Raw genomic sequence first — 17,077 nt, 5'->3', positions numbered from 1 at the left:
TTCCTGGAGAAAAGCTATGTCTGTGCGCTCCCGCTTGAGGTAAGCAAGGAGTTTGGCACGTTTAATGGGAGAGTGGATCCCATCCACATTAAGGGATGTCACATTCAAAGAGGACATAGCATTACATTAATGGTAACATTGTTATAACTAAGCAGGTACTTGCAGTAAAACGGAGCGGGGGATGTCCCAGCCATATCCCCCCTCCACACATGAATGACAGCAGTGAAAAGATGCAAAGCAAAATAAGATGCGTGAGCCAGACAACGATAATCAATAATCACGAGCATAACCCATACATACAGTCTCATACAAAAACCCCATACACTCCCCTCCCCACAAGCACTCCATCCCCCCACCCCCCAAGACCATACAGTCTACCCAGAACAAAGAACAGTGAATGAGAACTAAAGTACAATAACAGCAACAGCTCCAGGCCATGCCCCACACACAGAGCAAGACTCAACAAGCAAAAGCAGTTATTAAAGGGTAACAGAAAAAATAGCTCCTTGGCAGCATCTAAATAAAGAAAGAAAATTAGGAGAGATTATTGAATGACATCTAGTCACTCAGCCAGAGAGAGCGTAAAGGAACAAACAGTACAAAATGAGAACTCCTGAATGTCCCATATTTGGAAAAAGAACAAAAGGAACAAAAACGCCAAAATACTTCAGGCAAGTAAGGCAGAAAAGTCAAAGAACAACCACCAGGGCAAAACGTGCCACTGGCTAAGAAACAGCAAGTCCATCTGCCGCCAAACACTCAAGAATGGCGTCTCAGAGAAAAACACATGCGGCCATGCCGCCAAGCAGAAACCCGAGTCCCCGGTGTGTACGTTCAGGGGGGTGGAGACGCAGGAGTCACAGGAGCTGGTAATTGAAGAACAAACTGTTCCAGCTCTCGTAGTGTTTCCAGGTAGTGAACTTTGTTGTTATAAAAAACCCGAACCCAGGCTGGATATAGGAGGGAGACTCGAATGTTGCGGCGATACAAGGTGTTGCAGTAAGGCGCCATTTCTTTACGCCTGGAGGATACTTGGGGGGAGAAATCTTGAAAGATTAAGATCTTGCGCCCATCATAAGCAAAATCCACCCCTTTGCGATAGTGAGCCAGGATTCGCTCCTTAACCGTAAAGTTAAGGAACCGGGCGAGCACAGGACGTGATCGATTATCATCATCCTTCCGTGGCCCACGCGGTGCGCCCGTTCGATTTGGATAGTCGGGCCCGGATCCAAAGGTTCTAATACTTTTAGCAACCAACTCTCCAGACATGTACGGAGATCCACATCTCGAATAGAAGCAGGGAACCCGATGAAACGGAGGTTCTGTCTCCTACCCCGGTTCTCATGGTCATCAACGCGGTCTAGCAGGGTTTTATTAGCCGACTCCAGGGCTCGCATCCGCTCCTCAAAGTTAGCAGCTTGATCTTCCTGGCGTGCAACACGGTCCTCGACGCGCTGCAAACGGCCTGCGTGAGAATCAAGGCTTTCCTTAATATCCTACATAAATGTGTGGATTTTGGCGAGCTTGTCCTCCATCACCAGGGTGAGAGAGCGGGTGAGTTCCTGCACCGCGGCTTCCTGGAGTGTGAACATGGGAACCTCGTGGCTCTCCGCCATCTGCTGCTTTACTTTATCACGAGTGCCCCGCTGCAATTTAGCAGGCATCGCACAGGCAAAACACTCCGGGGAAACGTTCCACAGAGGCAGCAAAGCAAATGAAACGAATGTATAGAGCAGGAGTCGAAAAAATATTAAAATTGCATATGTTACAGAGCAGATTATGTCGGCATGGCCCGGAGCTGTGGAGAGACACGTCCGTTCAAGTGCCCGGCATCACGTGACCCCCCGGAAAGTTCTGTCTGTGGAATCAGGAAGAAGTAGAAAGAGGCTCTGTTCAGACAAATTGTGTTGGAACCGAGGGAAAAAGTGATACTGGATCTCGCGATCACAAATGGGGAAGTGCCTCTAGGTATCCACCTAGGCCAGGGGTAGGCAATTACAGTCCTCGAGAGCCAGAGCCAGGTCAGGTTTTCAGGATATCCACAATAAATATACATGAGATTGAATTGCATCTCAAAGAGCAGGGCATGCAAATCCATCTCATATGTATTCATTGTGGAGATCCTGAAAACCTGACCTGGCTCCGTCTCTCGAGGACTGGAATTGCCTACCCCTGACCTAAAATGGTTTGGTTTGCTATAACAACTAAAATGGAGGGCAGCCACATAAAACTCAAAGTCCTGGATTTCAAACATGTTGACTTTAGTAAAATGGAGTATCTGTAGAAAGAGCTAATAGGATGGGAGGACATAAGGGAAGTGGAAATACAGTGGTACAAGCTGAAAGGAATAAAAATGGCTACCAGTCTTTAAGTGAGGAAAATAAATTATAGCAAGAGAAAAAGGAAACCAATATGGTTCTCCAAACTAGTGGCAAAGAAAATAATGGCAAAAGAATTGGAATTCATGAAATATAAAAATACTCAAGAGGTAGAAGACAAAAAGGAATACTGGATGAAAATGAAAGAAGCCAAGAGAGAGATACATCTGGCGAATGAGGGAAAAGCAAAAGTGCTAAACAAATACTGTACTTCTGTTCTGTCTTCCATTTTTGTTGCTTCTTCCTCCCTCTATGCAGGCATAACTTCTACTCAATTAAATAAGCTTCAAATGATTCAGAACATTGCAATCAGATTGATCTTCGGTTTAAGGAAAATATGACCACATTTCTAAGTACTAGTGCAGGCTTCATTGGATACCTGTGAATGCTTGAATCCTGTTTAAGCTTTCCTGCATTGTGCACCATGCTCTAAATGCCAACTCACCAGAACAGATAGTCAATATGTTCTCTACTTCCCCTCATCAAGGATTACCACCACCCTCCAACTGATTGTTCCCTCATCTAAGGGAGTGAAATACAAATGAATATTCAACACCCTCTTCACATTTGCAGCAATCAGAACCTGGAATGACCTTCCAGCATCTTTAAGAACTGAACTTAATTACCTCATCTTTAGAAAGCCATTTAAAACTTGCCTATTTGTTAAGATACCTATCTGTTCAGTAACTTTGCTTTATGGAGTTTTCTCTCCTGTTTTTTAATTTAATTATTATATTATTCTCTCTTCCTTCCTTCATCTATGTCTTATGTATGATGATAATTGTTTGTTCATTCTTTTTAGTACTAGATTGTGAGCTCATTGGGACAGAGAGGGAAATTACTTAAAGTACATGATTAGATTTTTGGCTATTGTATAATTCTAGTTTTTGTTTAGATTGTAAGCTCTTTCGAGCAGGGACTGTCTTCTTTGTAACTCTTTACAGTGTTGCATACATCTGGTATCGCTATAGAAATAATTCATAGTAGTAGTAGTTTTTATTTGTTTTTTTTTTATAAATTGCTTCAAAGCCAGTGTGATGATTTAGCAGTATAACTGGCGTTCCTTTTTTATTTGGTTATATTTAGTGTTTATGTAAACCGCTGAGAACTCTGATTAAGATTCAGAGGTATATCAAATCCAAATAAACAAACATACATAAACTCTGCATTAAATTAAATCTGTTCAATAAATTTCTGGAGATGGAAGTGGTTCCACGGGATTGGAGAAGAGCAGATGTGGTTCTTCTTCACAAAAGTAGTCACAGAGATGAAGCAGGAAACTACAGACCAGTAAGCCTCACTTTGGTTATAGGAAAAATAATGGAAGTATTGCTGAAGGAGATGATGGTGAAATTCCTAGAATCTAATGGGTTATAGAATCTAAGGCAACGTGGCTTTACTAAAGGTAAATCATACCAAACGAAGCTGATTGAATTGACTGGATAACCAGAGAATTAGATCAAGAAGTGTGCTAGATATAATTTACTTAGATTTCAGAAAAGCCTTTGATACAGTTCCTCATAGAAGTCTCTTGAACAAACTTGACAGGCTGAAGTTAGGACCCAAAATGATAAACTGGATTAGAAAGTGGTTGACAGATGTCAGAGGGTGGTAGTTAATGGAATTTGCTCAGAGGAAAGGTGAGTAGTGCCTTAAAGATCGATGCTGGGGGGCTGATTCTGTTCAATATGTTCGGGAGCAATATTGCCAAAGGATTAGAAGGAAAGGTTTGCCTTTCTGCAGATGATACCAAGATTGGTAACAGAGTGGACACCCCGGAGGGAGTGAAAAATATCAAAAAGGATTTGAAAAAGTTGGAAGAATGGTTTAATATCTGGTAACTAAAATTAAATGCAATGAAGTGCAGATTGATGCATTTGGGGATTAGAAATCCAAGGGAGATGTACATGCTGGGAGGTGAGAGGCTGATATGCATAGATGGGGAGAGGGACCTTGGGGTGATAGTGTCTGAAGATCTAAAGGCAAAGAAACAGTGCGGCAAGGCAGTGGCTGCTGCCAGAAGGATACTGGGCTGTATAAAGAGAGGCATAGCCAGTAGAACGAAGGTGTTGATGCTCCTGTACAGGTCATTGGTGAGACCCCATTTGGAGTATTGTGTTCAGTTTTGGAGGCCATATATGGCCAAGGATGTAAAACTTGAAGCAACAAAAATAGGGGGTTTGTGCCAAAAGAAGTATGAGAAGTGACTAGAAGATTTCAACACTGGATGAGAGGAGGGACAAGATATTTAAATATCTGAAAGGTATTAATATAGGAAAAATGGGTGTGCCTGGAGGGCGGGGCAAGATGGCGGCGGTGTGAGAGCCGCTAGTGAGAGGCTGATTTAGAATCCGACGAAGCTGGTGCTTCCTTTGCAGATATCTTACCTTTTATATCTAATTTGTTATGCCGCATTCTAAAAGGAAGGGGGTGTTAAGGGCCGTTCCCTCGCCGGCCCTATCTTCAACGCCCATCCAGCAGACCGTCAATCGCTTCTTTGCGGTTCAGCCCCCGGTTGCTCCACAAGCCGGAGGAAGTGTCCTGGTATTGGGGGAAGACGTGGGAGAACCTCTTCTCCTTTCGGGGTTTGAAACATCTTTATCCCCTCCAGTTTCATCAAAACCTGCGTGTCCAGCTTCTGTTGGAGCTCTGTTGCAGGAGGACTTTGATCTCGGAAGGGATTCTACGGGGCTTCCTGGTGAGAGCGACAAGCCGGCAATGGCAGGGCAGCTGAAGACTTTAACATCTATAGAGAGAGAGAGAATTCACTCCTCTCCCATGGAGGCTTCCTTGGGAGACATTTGGCTACTCCTTCAGCGGCTGGCGATATCGTCGAGCAAAACAACTGAGGAGGTAATTAACATCAATACCGAGCTGGACAATCTTACTAAAACTGTTGACTCAATGAAATTCTCAACCCAAACTATACAAATGCAGGATGATATAAAACAATTGCAAACATTTAAGAATGCAGCTATTAAACATAACTCCTTCATTCATAGAAAATTAGAACAAATTGAAAACTATAATAGGAGATTGAATCTTTGTATTTTGAACTTTCCATTCTCCCCTGGAACTTCTCCTATAATCTATTTGAATAGATACTTAATTGAAAATTTGAATATTCCCTCTGACAAAATTCCTCCAGTAAATAAGATATACTATCTTCCAAATAAACCTCAAAAAGAGTTGGATAAACAAAATGAAGGAGAGAACCAGTTTGATTTTGGGAATGTGACAGTGTTTTTGGAACAAACTTTGAATGCAGAGACAGAGAGAGCTACTCTTCTAATTTCCTTCGTCTTTGAGCAAGACTTAAATATGGTATTAAGATTATATTTTAAGAATTCTCATAAATTATATGGAGAACAATGGATTTGGATGTACCCAGATGTCTCTAAAGTCACACAAGAACGAAGAAAGGATTTCCTATCTCTGCATAAAGAAACTCTTAAATTGGGGGCTACGTTTCTATTAGCTTATCCCTGCAAGTATTTGGTGAGGTATTTGGGAATTAAGTATACTTTTTTTTCTCCAGACCACTTAAGGGATTTTCTGAAAGTCAAAAAGATCATCAAGGACTGATTATATGATGGATTATTAGTAAGATAGCAACTGGTTTCACATTAAGCTTTTTCTTTAGAATTTAATACCACTTTAAATATCTCCAATTTAAAAGATTTCCATAGCCCCTATTATTGTGGTCTAAGAAAGGGATAATTAATATTTCTGTATTTGATTTTGGTTTGATTGGTAAAAATGGTTTCTTTTCTGTGTTACACGGAACAAGGTTATTCTTGTGATTGATGTAAAAGTTTAATAAAAATATAAATAAAAAAAAATAAAATATAGGAAAAATGATTATGATAATCCCTTACATGATCCTGAAAATGTTCTTATTCAGTATATATAGGTGCAATATATGTAAGATATATGCTCAGAGACTTAGAGACTACTAATGGATGACGTCCCACAATGAGTCTCAACATCCAATCATTGCATATATAAAATATTAACATCTTTTTGTAGAAAAACTTTCTTCAAAATTGAAATTATTTCAACAATAAATCTATCTTAAGAAAACTTCTGGGTATAAGAACAACTTCAAGATCGTGTATTATCATAATTATTTTTCACTTTGATATCTCTTTCCTTTCAAAAGGTTTTTCTTGTCTTTTTGGCATAGTAGGTAGTAGTATAGGCCCAAAACTTTTCCAGAGAAGGGGAAATAGTAAAACTAGAGGACATAAATTGAGGTTGAGGGGTGGTAGACTTAAGAGTAATGTTAGGAAAATTATTTTTTCAGAGGGTGGTGGATGCCTGGAATGCCCTCCCGATGGAGGTGGCAGAAAGGAAAGGAAAACGGTGACAGAATTGAAGACAGAATGGGATGAACACAGAGGATCTGATTAGAATATGAATAGGCAAACTTTCATGGTATGGATAGGCTGGTGTGAGCTTCAATGGCAACTCCAGTAGTTGGAACCTAAGGACAGTACCTGGTGGACTTCTATGGTCAAGAAACAACAAAGAAAAAAAGACATTTTAATTTAATCATTAAATTGTAATGCATATACTAACAGGGAAGACTGGATGGACCATTCAGGTCTTTATCTGCTATCAGATCTAGCAGTTACACTTCTTTCAAAGGCTCAAACAGAGCCTTACTGAGCCCCTTCAAAATGATGTTAAGATTCCATGACGTGAGGCCACAAACTGAACACTCCCTTCAAAAACCTGGCTATGTTAGAATGCGCGGCTACAAAGCCTTTTTCCACTTTGGCTCTGAAACATGAGAGACCTATTTGTATTTTGAGGGATTCCACTGCTAGCCCTTTATCCAGACTAGCCTACAAAAATGCAAAAAACACTGACACCAGGGCTTTTAACAACTCCACCTTGTCCTTCACACACCAATGTTGAAACGACTTCCAGGATTTTGCATACGCTACAATTGTTGTTAGTCTCTTGGTTCTAAGGAAGGTAGCTATAATCACTTTGAGTAACTTTTCTGTGCTATGGCTGCTTACTCAAGAGCCATGCCATAAGACCAAAGTATTCCAGACTCTCCATAGGAATTGGACCCTATGACCGGAGATCCAAATTCACTTGCATTTTGAGACCTCTGTCCTATTGAAGGCGCACCAGGTCTGCATACCACGGCTGACATGGGCAATCAGGTGCCACTAGTATTATAAGCAGCCTTAACTGATAGCAGTGGGAGTTAAGAGTTGAAAGAAATTTCAAAAAAGTGGGCTTTTAGCTTGGATTTGAATACTGCTAAGGATGCAGCATGACATGTTGATTCAGGCAGTCTGTTCCAGGCATAAGGTGTGGAAAGGATGGAGTCTGGAGTTGGCAGTGGAGAAGGGTACAGATTAGTGCTGCCCGATTCAGGAAAAAAAATTTGATTTGATTCAGCCTATTGAATCGATTGTTCAAATCGATTCAATTTTCCTGCCCAAGTGGATGTTTTTTTCAAATATCCCAGTGGGTTTATTTTATAGCCTCTTCACCCCTTTTATAGCCTCTTCACGCACTTTGCCCTCTACTACCCACACTGGTGCTGTGGTGTAAACATAATAAACAAACAAAAAAACTTTTCCTCTCTCTCTTAAATCCTAGCTCACATTCGTGGTCTAACACCACAAAATAGAAAATAAAATTATTTTTTCTACCTTTTGTTGTCTGATCATTATTAAGATCTTATTGGTCCACGGCTCCGGTTGTCTTCTGATAACTTGCTTGCCAAGGTCTCCTTCTTTCTTCTTGCTAACCATCCATCTTCTATCTCTATCCGCCCCTTCCATTTCCCTCCCCTCCCCTGGAGGTCTGGTATCTTTCCTTTTTTTCGTCTCCATCCACAGATCCATCTTTTCTGAATTACCCTTTCAGCCTTCATCTCTCTCTTCTTCCCCACCATGGGTCCACCATGTCTCCCTTTCTCTTCCCAACTACCCTCCTATCCAGTATCTCTATCCTCCTCACCATCCGTTGTGTCCAACTTCTCTCCCTTTCTGTTCCTTCCCTCCCTAAATCCCATTGTCCATCTCTCTCCCTCTCCTATTTTTAGATCCTTATTTCTCCCATCTGTCTTCTCCCCATCTCTTCTCCAGTCCACCATCTCCCCTCCCCCTCCATCTACCTTTTTTAATTTTTTTTTAATGGCACTAAGCCACCACCACATCCCTGCATCTTTCCCAGAGAGAGTCCAGCAGGAGGGATGCATATGGGAAGAGGACTGCCGGTGGCGCTAGCGTACCACTCCTGCCACTACTCCTTGTGTCTGCTCTCCACTGTGGCCCACCCTCAGTGAAAACTTCCTGTTTCCAATTGGGCGGCCAAATGGAGAGAAGACGCCCAGAGTAGCGGCAGGGTAGTGAATTGGATTTGCTACCGCCGCTTTTGCCTGGCCAGGGAGGAGAGAAGAGCCTTGCTGCTGGGAAGAAGAGAGCCTTGCTGCTGCCGATCTACACCAGAGATCCGTTCAGGATTTCCCTCTGCCACCGGAGTCCTTGCTTCGATGTAACTTCCGGTTTTGCAAAACCGGAAGCTACATCAGAAGCAAGGACTCCGGTGGCAGAGAGAAAGCCCAAACGGGTCTCTGGTGCAGATCGGGGCAACAAGGCTCTCTCCTCCCTGGCTAGGCAAAAGCGGTGGTAGCAAGGGGGCCAATGAATCGGTAAGTCCAATTTTCTTCAATAACAAACCAATTTGAATTGATTCACCCAAAGTGAATCGGAGAATTGATTTGAATCGTGAATCGGACAGCACTAGTACAGATAAGAGGGGCTCCAGTGGAAGCTTCTAACACAATCTCCATCGTACTTCCACCATCCAGGATAGCAGCTTCTTAAGCAAATCCATCTGCAGGGACCATTGGGACAATAGAGAGTCCTGGAGAGAACACATGAATAAATTAATGTAAACTGTTCTGAGCTCCCCTGGGAGAATGGTATATAAAATTGAATAAATAAAAATAAAATATGAATCTTTGTCGAAGGGACTACTTCTATGGTGCCGTCATGGATCTTAGTACCTGGAGACAATGTCAAGCCATTGGAATTGGCATCTTCAGGAAGTCTGAAATCTGCTTTGTAAGCTTCTGTTTGTGTGGCTCGGGAAGAAAGACACAACCCTCCGCAATGCTGAAACAGTTTCCCAAACACTCCATGATCTGGGTCGGCTCCAAATTGACAACCCAGCCCAGGTCCTATAACAGCTGAACCACCTGGGACACTGCTCTCTCCTTCCATCTTGGACGAGGCGCCAACCAATCAGTCGACCAAGAAAGGATGTACTTGAATTTTCTCCTTTCTGAGGTGGGCTGTCACCATTGTCATCAGACACTGTACCATGTTAACCCAAAGGTATTACAAGAGTTTTTTTGAAATGTATAAACCTAGAAAATATCTCAGATCTAAAAATGGGATGAAACTAAGTTTGGAGGGCAGGATATCTATCATGCATGTCAGGATTGGAGCATCAATGATGTCTGTGGCTGGTGTAAAACTTTGGAATGCCCTACCTGGCATTTTACAATTTTGTACTGGGAAGATTAACTAAGAAAATGTTGAAAACGTAATTATTTGTTAAAGCATGCCTATGTTAACGCCTATCTTATTTAAAGATATAGTTCTCTAGAATATTCTGCCAGGAACTTATGATTTAACGCCTTTCTGCATTCATGATTTAATAATGTCTTTCTGCATCTCTAATTGTTGAAATTTAACTTGATAATGCCTGTATATGCTGACTTGGTATTTTGACATCTACCATGGGGGGATGTTAAAAAAAAGTGTTTGTCCAGTTATGTCTGTGTTATATGTGTGGTGATTGTAGAGAGTGCAGGATATTATGTATGTAATATATAAACCGCATAGTTAAATAAACCACATTTTTAAATAAATTTCACACAACACCAGCAAAACCTATTTCTTCCTGTCTCCTGTGAATCACTGCTTAAACTCCGCCCACTGTGACATCACAGGGACGCAAAATTTAAAGGCAGGAGGGCAGCGCCGGAGAAGTGCTCCTTTGAGTGATTCCTTTGAGAGATTTCTGAGGGTGATTTTAATTTATTTGCAAAGATAATATTAAATTATAGTTGTAATGGCAGATAACTAGGTAACTTAAGTTATAATAGGCAATGGACTGTATGGGGATTTGGTAATTGATTCAGAGTGTAGAAGGGGGAATGTGAGAAGAATAAAAAATCTGAAGATAAGATCCAAGATAGCGGACGGACCTGTTAGTTAAGCAGTTCGGCACAAGGCACCTCATCAAGTTTGTTCTACATTCCTACAAGATATTTACCTGAGAGCCATGCCGAAAAGGAGAGGCTGAAGTGCCGCTGGAGCCTCGCGACGCTCCGGCCAGACCAATCTCGGCACCACTGATGAGCTCCTGCGGCGAATGCAGGAAATATCGGTGTCGTCGATGCACCCACTGGAGGTGCTCCATGGCGAGATGGAGGTAACCTCCTTGGGTCTGGAGACCACCCTGAGCCCCGACGACAGAGCACCTCCCCCTCCTCCCCAGACTGCCAGTTCCTCGCGGGTAGAGGAGCAACCAGAAGGCTGAGTGCACTTCTCCTCGGAGGCCGTTGAGATCAAGAAGGGGAGCTTGGAGCTGGACTCACTGGATTTACAGGAGAGTCCCATGGAGCCTGGGGTTTCATCTGCTTTGTGGGTGGATTGCGAATGGAAAAGCCCTGACCAGGAGGAGATGCCAGCTGGTGAGAACATGAATACTGAAATTCAAAAGATTTCTTTCACGTTGCAGAAACCCTGAGAGGTAACGTTGGATTCTATCTGGGATCTCGTGGCAGACCTGGCCAAATTGATTAAGCCCCAGCTAGTTCAGCTGGAGCAAAAAGTTAATACCCAAGAAACTGATATTAAAAATCTTAGAACTGAGTTACAGGACTTTAAAAATTCAACTGCAGTATCCAAACAAATTATGGAAACTTTAGTAAGAGATAATATAAATTTGAGAAGGAAACTAGAATCTTTGGAAAACTTTTCCCGCAACAATAATCTTAGATTGATTAATTTTCCTAGAGTTGCGACAATACCACCTAGAAATATGTTAAAACACTACATGATGGAAGTTTTGGAAATATCAGAGGATCTGTTGCCACCATTTTCTCAGGTGTATTATCTACCTATAAGAAGAGAAGAACAATTAAAATCACAAGACGATGATCAGCAATCACCTAATATTACATCAATCTTGGAATTCTCAGATAGGGAAGTGGCGACAGCAGTAACACTTCTTCTTACAGTAGCCTTAACAATAGATAAAAATTGGTTACTTAAGACTTTTCTTCAAAAATAAACAAAAGGAATTTCTTGGATTTAAAATACAAATGTTTCCAGATCTGGCATGAGACACACAAAAACATAGATGTGAATTTCTGATTATGAAACCGGGTGTTATTGCTTTTGGGGCGACTTTTTTCCTTCGTCACCCATGTAAATGTGTGATACAATATCAAATGCAAAAATGTCTTTTTTGACCCTAGCCAACTGACAATCTTATCTGCGGCTCGACTGAAAGTAGAGACAACATGAGTGCTTAATGTAGTTTGATATACTTCCTTAACTTATGGATTTTTCAGATTTCTTATGTTTTTCTATTTGATTTATTAATTTGCTCGCTGATTCTATGTCTTGGATCCTATATTGAGGACTTGAGTTTAAAGTTAAGCTACCAAATTCCTATTATTTTTCTAGATCATTACTGTCGGTAATGTATCTTTTTTTTTTCTTTTTAAATTTATCTTTCTGTACAAGTGTATACCTGATATGTTTATGATAAATAAATATTAAAAAAAAGAATCTGAAGATAATTCCAACTAGTATTATGGATGGTTGGATATGTAAGATTGGATATATTAATGCTAGATCAGTGAAAAATAAGGCTGACATTATTCAAGATCTAATAACAGGAGGGATATGGGATTTTATGTGTGACTGAATCTTGATTGTTGAAGACTGCTATGGTGGTGGTGAGACAATGTTGTCCACCCAGGTATGAATGGTTTTGGGCATATCGTGAAAGAAAAAGAGGAGGCGGAGGGGTAGTGTTTGCTAAAATGGAGATAAGATTAAAGGAAGTGGGCTCAATGGTATGTAAGTTAGGAGAATGTTTAGACTTATGCGTGAGTTATGTGCCACCTGGGATTATAATTTCTGAAGGATTCCCGTTTTTAGAATTTTTGTTAAGTTTAACAATAAATAGGGAGGTCTTGAGAGAGGGAATTGGTAAACAGGACAAATTTCTTATGGTATCTTTAGATGTCTCTGGGGCTTTAGACAATGTAAATCTGGACACCTTACTGAGAAAGTTGGAAATGCTGGGAGTAGCAGGGAAGGTTTTGCAATGGTTTTCATCTTATTTAAAAGAACAAGCGCTGAGGGTAAGAAGTAAGGAAATTGTGTTTCGAGTAGTTGGGGTTAAAAGAGGGGTCCCTCAGGGATCATCCCTCTCTGCAATTTTATTTAATATATCGTATATATGGCATTCCCTGGGGAGAAAGTTTCAGGAGATGGAAGTACAATAAAGAATCTACACTGTTGATATTGTTCTTTTTCCCAATTAATGATGTTTCCAACATACAATCGTGCCAGCAAAGATATATGGAAAAAATTGTGGGATGGATGGATGAACATGACTTGAAGTTAAACATTACCAAAACAGAGGTAATGGTGGTAAAAGGTCAAAGAGACAACTTTGAGATAGATAATGTGGTTGTGATGGGGGAGAAATTGCCAGTGATAAAGGAGATGACCATTTTGGGAGTGTGCTTGGATAGCTGTCTGATGATGGGAAAGCAAATTTTGAAGATCAGGGTAGGTTATATGCAAATGCAACTACTTTATAGACTGAAACCATTATTACCAGCATCTGATTTTTGTAGTGTGGTCCAAGCTTTAATATTGAGTAGACTATTGTAACTCATTATATCTAAGAGTTCCTAAAGGGAAATTGAAGGCACTGCAGATGCTGATCAATTCGGCTGCTAGATTGATTACAGGGGTTCCAAGGAATTCACATACTGTATATCTATTCAGCAAAGAGTATATTTTAAGATCATTACAATCAGATACTGTACCATATTGCTCCAAGGGTACTACAAGAATTGTTTGAAATTTACCAACCTAGAAGAAATCTAAGGTCTGAAAACACTATGAAATTGAGTTTAGTAAGATAACTATTATTCATGTTAGAATTGGAGCATCAATGATGTCAGTGGCAAGTGTCAAACTTTGGAATGCTCTGCCAGTCATATTACGATTTTGTGTTGGAAAGATTAATTTTAAGAAAATTTTAAGCTTTTTGTTAATGCTTTCCTATGAAAATGTTGCTACTTCTGTTCTTCCTGTTAAGATACAGTGCCAACGAATATCTAGGTTTTAACTTTTTACAGTTATTGCTGAATGTTTAATTGATTAGATGTCTGTTCATATCCATGCAACTAAAGGGTGACTAGTATATCATGTGTGTAAGCAATATGTTAACCGCATAGTTTTATGCGGTATATAAAATTTTAAATAAATAAATAAAAATAAATACAAGCACTCATTTTTCAGCTGAAAGAGTTAAATAACTTCCTTCATTTTTATTTGTGCAAGACCTCAATGACACAACTCAAAGACTCAAAAAGCTCTCATTGTCTCCAAGCTTTATGTGTCTGTCATTGGTCTAGAATAAGGTATTTAAGGCCCAAATTCTGGAACCAGCGCTTAAAGTTAGGCATCTATTTCAGAGGTGCCCAACTAGATAGGCGCCTATCTAAATTGAATAACAAGCTCAGTTAAGCTTTTTAATCAGCACTGATTGAAACATAGGCGCCTATCAAGAAAGAGCGATTCTGTAACAAGGCGCCTCTAAAAATTTAGGTGGCCTTCAAAAAAATAGGTGCTATGCATATTAGGTGTGGGCGTGGCTACATGTTAGGCGCCTTGTTGCGGAATCGCTGCTCTTAAGTGTGCTTAAGCGCTCAGCTAGGCGCCTAACCTTTAGTTGTGCCTAGAGCTGGCCTCTTTTTGGGTGCCTCCAAAATAGGTTCCGCTCAGCGTGATTCATTAAACAGCACCCAATTTTACTTGAATTGCGCTGAACAGTGCCTAATTAGGTGCCTAACGTTTGGGCGCTTTTTATAGAATTTGCCCTTTAAGCTTCTCGAGCAAAATTTATATTTATATTTAAAGAAATGTATAAGATAAAAGCTAATGAGAAGAAGAAATTTATAAGATATAAGCTAATGAGAAGAAATGATTTAAAAATGAAATCAGATTGATGATGATTAGAAACAAAGCTTGGAGACAAAGTTTAATGTTTCAAATCGTCATCGGTCTGATTTCATTTTTAATTCATTTTTTCTCATTAGCTTTTATCTTATAAATTTCTTTAAACAGAAATAGGAAACATAGCTTGAGAAGATTAAGTGACTTGTTCCAGATCGATGATGATTAGATACATAAAGCTTGGAGACAATGAGAGCTTTCTGAGTCTTCAGTTGTGTCGTTGAGGTCTTGCATAAATGTTAATGAAGGAAGCTATTTAACTATTCCAGTCAGTGCGCTTATTCATATTTCAACAGGAGTTTTCTGTGTACTATATTTCAAGAAGAAATAGGTCTTACCTGCTAATTTTCTTTTTTTTTTTTTGTCCCTCCAGACCATCACAGATTAATGGTTTATGTACCTCTGGTAGCAGGAGGAGACCGAGAACAGATGACTTGCGAGTTAATTAAGTGGGCTGTTCAGTGACCATTATGGATGGAACATTCCAAACCCCGATTGAAGCACCCATGCTCCAAAGGCCACATCCTGCCTCGCCTGAACATCCATCCGATAGTGCCACACAAAAGAATGTAAGAATGACCACACTGCCACTATGCAAATATCCACCAGAGGCACCAACTAACACTCCGTCCAGGAAGCCACCTTCCCCCTGGAGGAATAAACATTGAGAAAAACCGGAATCTACTTCCTTTTCAATATATACACTGACACAACAACCTTTTTAATCCAGTGAGAAATAATTGCCTTGGAAGCCACTTCCCCTCTTTGCTGGCTTCCAACCAGGACAAAACGACGGTCCAACCAACGAAACACTTCTGTACATCTCAGATAAATATGCAAGGCCCTTCTAACATACAACTTTTATAAACGCTGCTGATCTTCCAAACCATTGCTGTCACCCAAAAAGGACAGGGACACTGCCTAACATGAAACGCCAAAACAACCTTTGGAAGAAATGAAGGAACCAGACACAGGACCATCCATTGCCTAGAGAATTTGAGACAAGAAAAGGCCTGCAACTCCAAAAACACGCTGTACCAATGTAATGGCCCCGCAAAACACTATCTTCAAAGAAAAGTCTTTAAGAGTACAAGATCCCAGAGGCTTAAACAATGGCTCAACCAGTACCAATACAACCAAATTGCAATCCCAAGCCAGCAAAGGGGTCCACACCGGAGGACAGAGAAGGCAAACTGCCAGCAAAAAAACAGACTACATCTAGGTGTCATCAGCTGTTTACCTTGAACACCACCTCTGAAAACTTCCAAAGCTGTTACAAGAATGACAAGGCCAGACCCTTCTCCAACCCATTCAAAATTTGTGGCACGGATGCATGCAGAGGAGCTACTGACCAACCAGCACACCAACTCTTGAACAAATGCCAAACTTTGATGTAGGCATGAGTAGTGGAAATCCGCTGAGAACTTTGAGTCAAAATCACAAGGCCAGAGTACCCTCTCTTTGTCAAATGCACCCTCTCAAGAACCGAGCCAAGCCATAAGACAAAATAGAGCTAGATCGAACAGTTGAATGGGCCCCTAAATCAAGAGAGTCAGAAAGGAAGTCTGAGAAGCTTCTCCACACATAAAGTTGAAAGTATCATAGCCACCGAGGCCAGTACAGGGCAACCAGGATCATCAGACCCACATACCTACTGATGCACAGGAGAATCCGGCCTATCAGAGGTCAAGGAGAGAAAACATAAGGAGCCTGTCCATTGTCTAGGGTTGCACTAACATATCCAGAGGCTATGCCTGACAACCTCTGCGTCAACTGAAAAACTGCAGAGCTTTGGCATTGTGAAAGGTGGCATCAGGTCCATGATTGGAGAACCCCACGTTTCCACAATCAGTTGGAAGGCCATTTTAACAAACACTTTTCAACAAGTCTGGCATGTTTAGGTTCCCAAGTCAATGCAGATATAGAAAAAAATCCTTTGAGACAAGACCTTTGTGGGGATGTGTAAAAAAAATAAATAAATAAATCATAACTGCCAGATTTTTATGCTTACCCAATCTGTGCACAAATAACAGGAGAAAGTAGCATGGAGATTTTTCTTGTTTTGTATTTAATTAAAAAACAAGCCGTGGCAAAAGTGGCCTTGGCACACCCTTATCATGGTTCTTTCTTGCATGTAAAGGCTACTTGTGCTGCAGCCGGAAATAGGCCAATTTTCCTATTTCCAGAATAAATGGCCATATGTTAATTACACAATTAGTGTGCAGTCATAAATTTCAAGTTTATACAGTAAGTCTCTTGATATACCACCCATCAGATTTAGCTGGGCATCAGATTTAGCTGGGCAGTTTACAATTTCTAATTTACAAAAAAGGGAAACAAAAAGAATACAGTAAAATACAGGATAGAGTTGACAGTAGGAAAATG

The 17,077-nt window shown here is 40.7% G+C and overlaps 1 protein-coding gene across 3 annotated transcripts in view; it reads left to right on the top strand.

Annotated features, from left to right (window-relative positions):
* UBXN8 (UBX domain protein 8) overlaps positions 1-16,807 on the top strand; it is a 140,552-nt gene extending 123,745 nt beyond the window's left edge. For all 3 annotated transcript variants that reach the window (XR_004536588.1, XR_004536590.1, XR_004536589.1), the window contains exon 9: positions 15,066-16,807. The gene's annotated coding sequence lies outside the window, so the exon portion shown is untranslated. The remainder of the gene's footprint in view (positions 1-15,065) is intronic.
* Positions 16,808-17,077: the final 270 nt, after the last annotated feature.

The sequence above is a fragment of the Geotrypetes seraphini genome, chromosome 1, assembly GCF_902459505.1.
Source record: "Geotrypetes seraphini chromosome 1, aGeoSer1.1, whole genome shotgun sequence".
Classification (NCBI taxonomy): Eukaryota; Metazoa; Chordata; class Amphibia; order Gymnophiona; family Dermophiidae; genus Geotrypetes; species Geotrypetes seraphini.
Note: the sequence above shows the minus strand (reverse complement) of the source record. Positions and strands in the feature narration are given on the sequence as shown.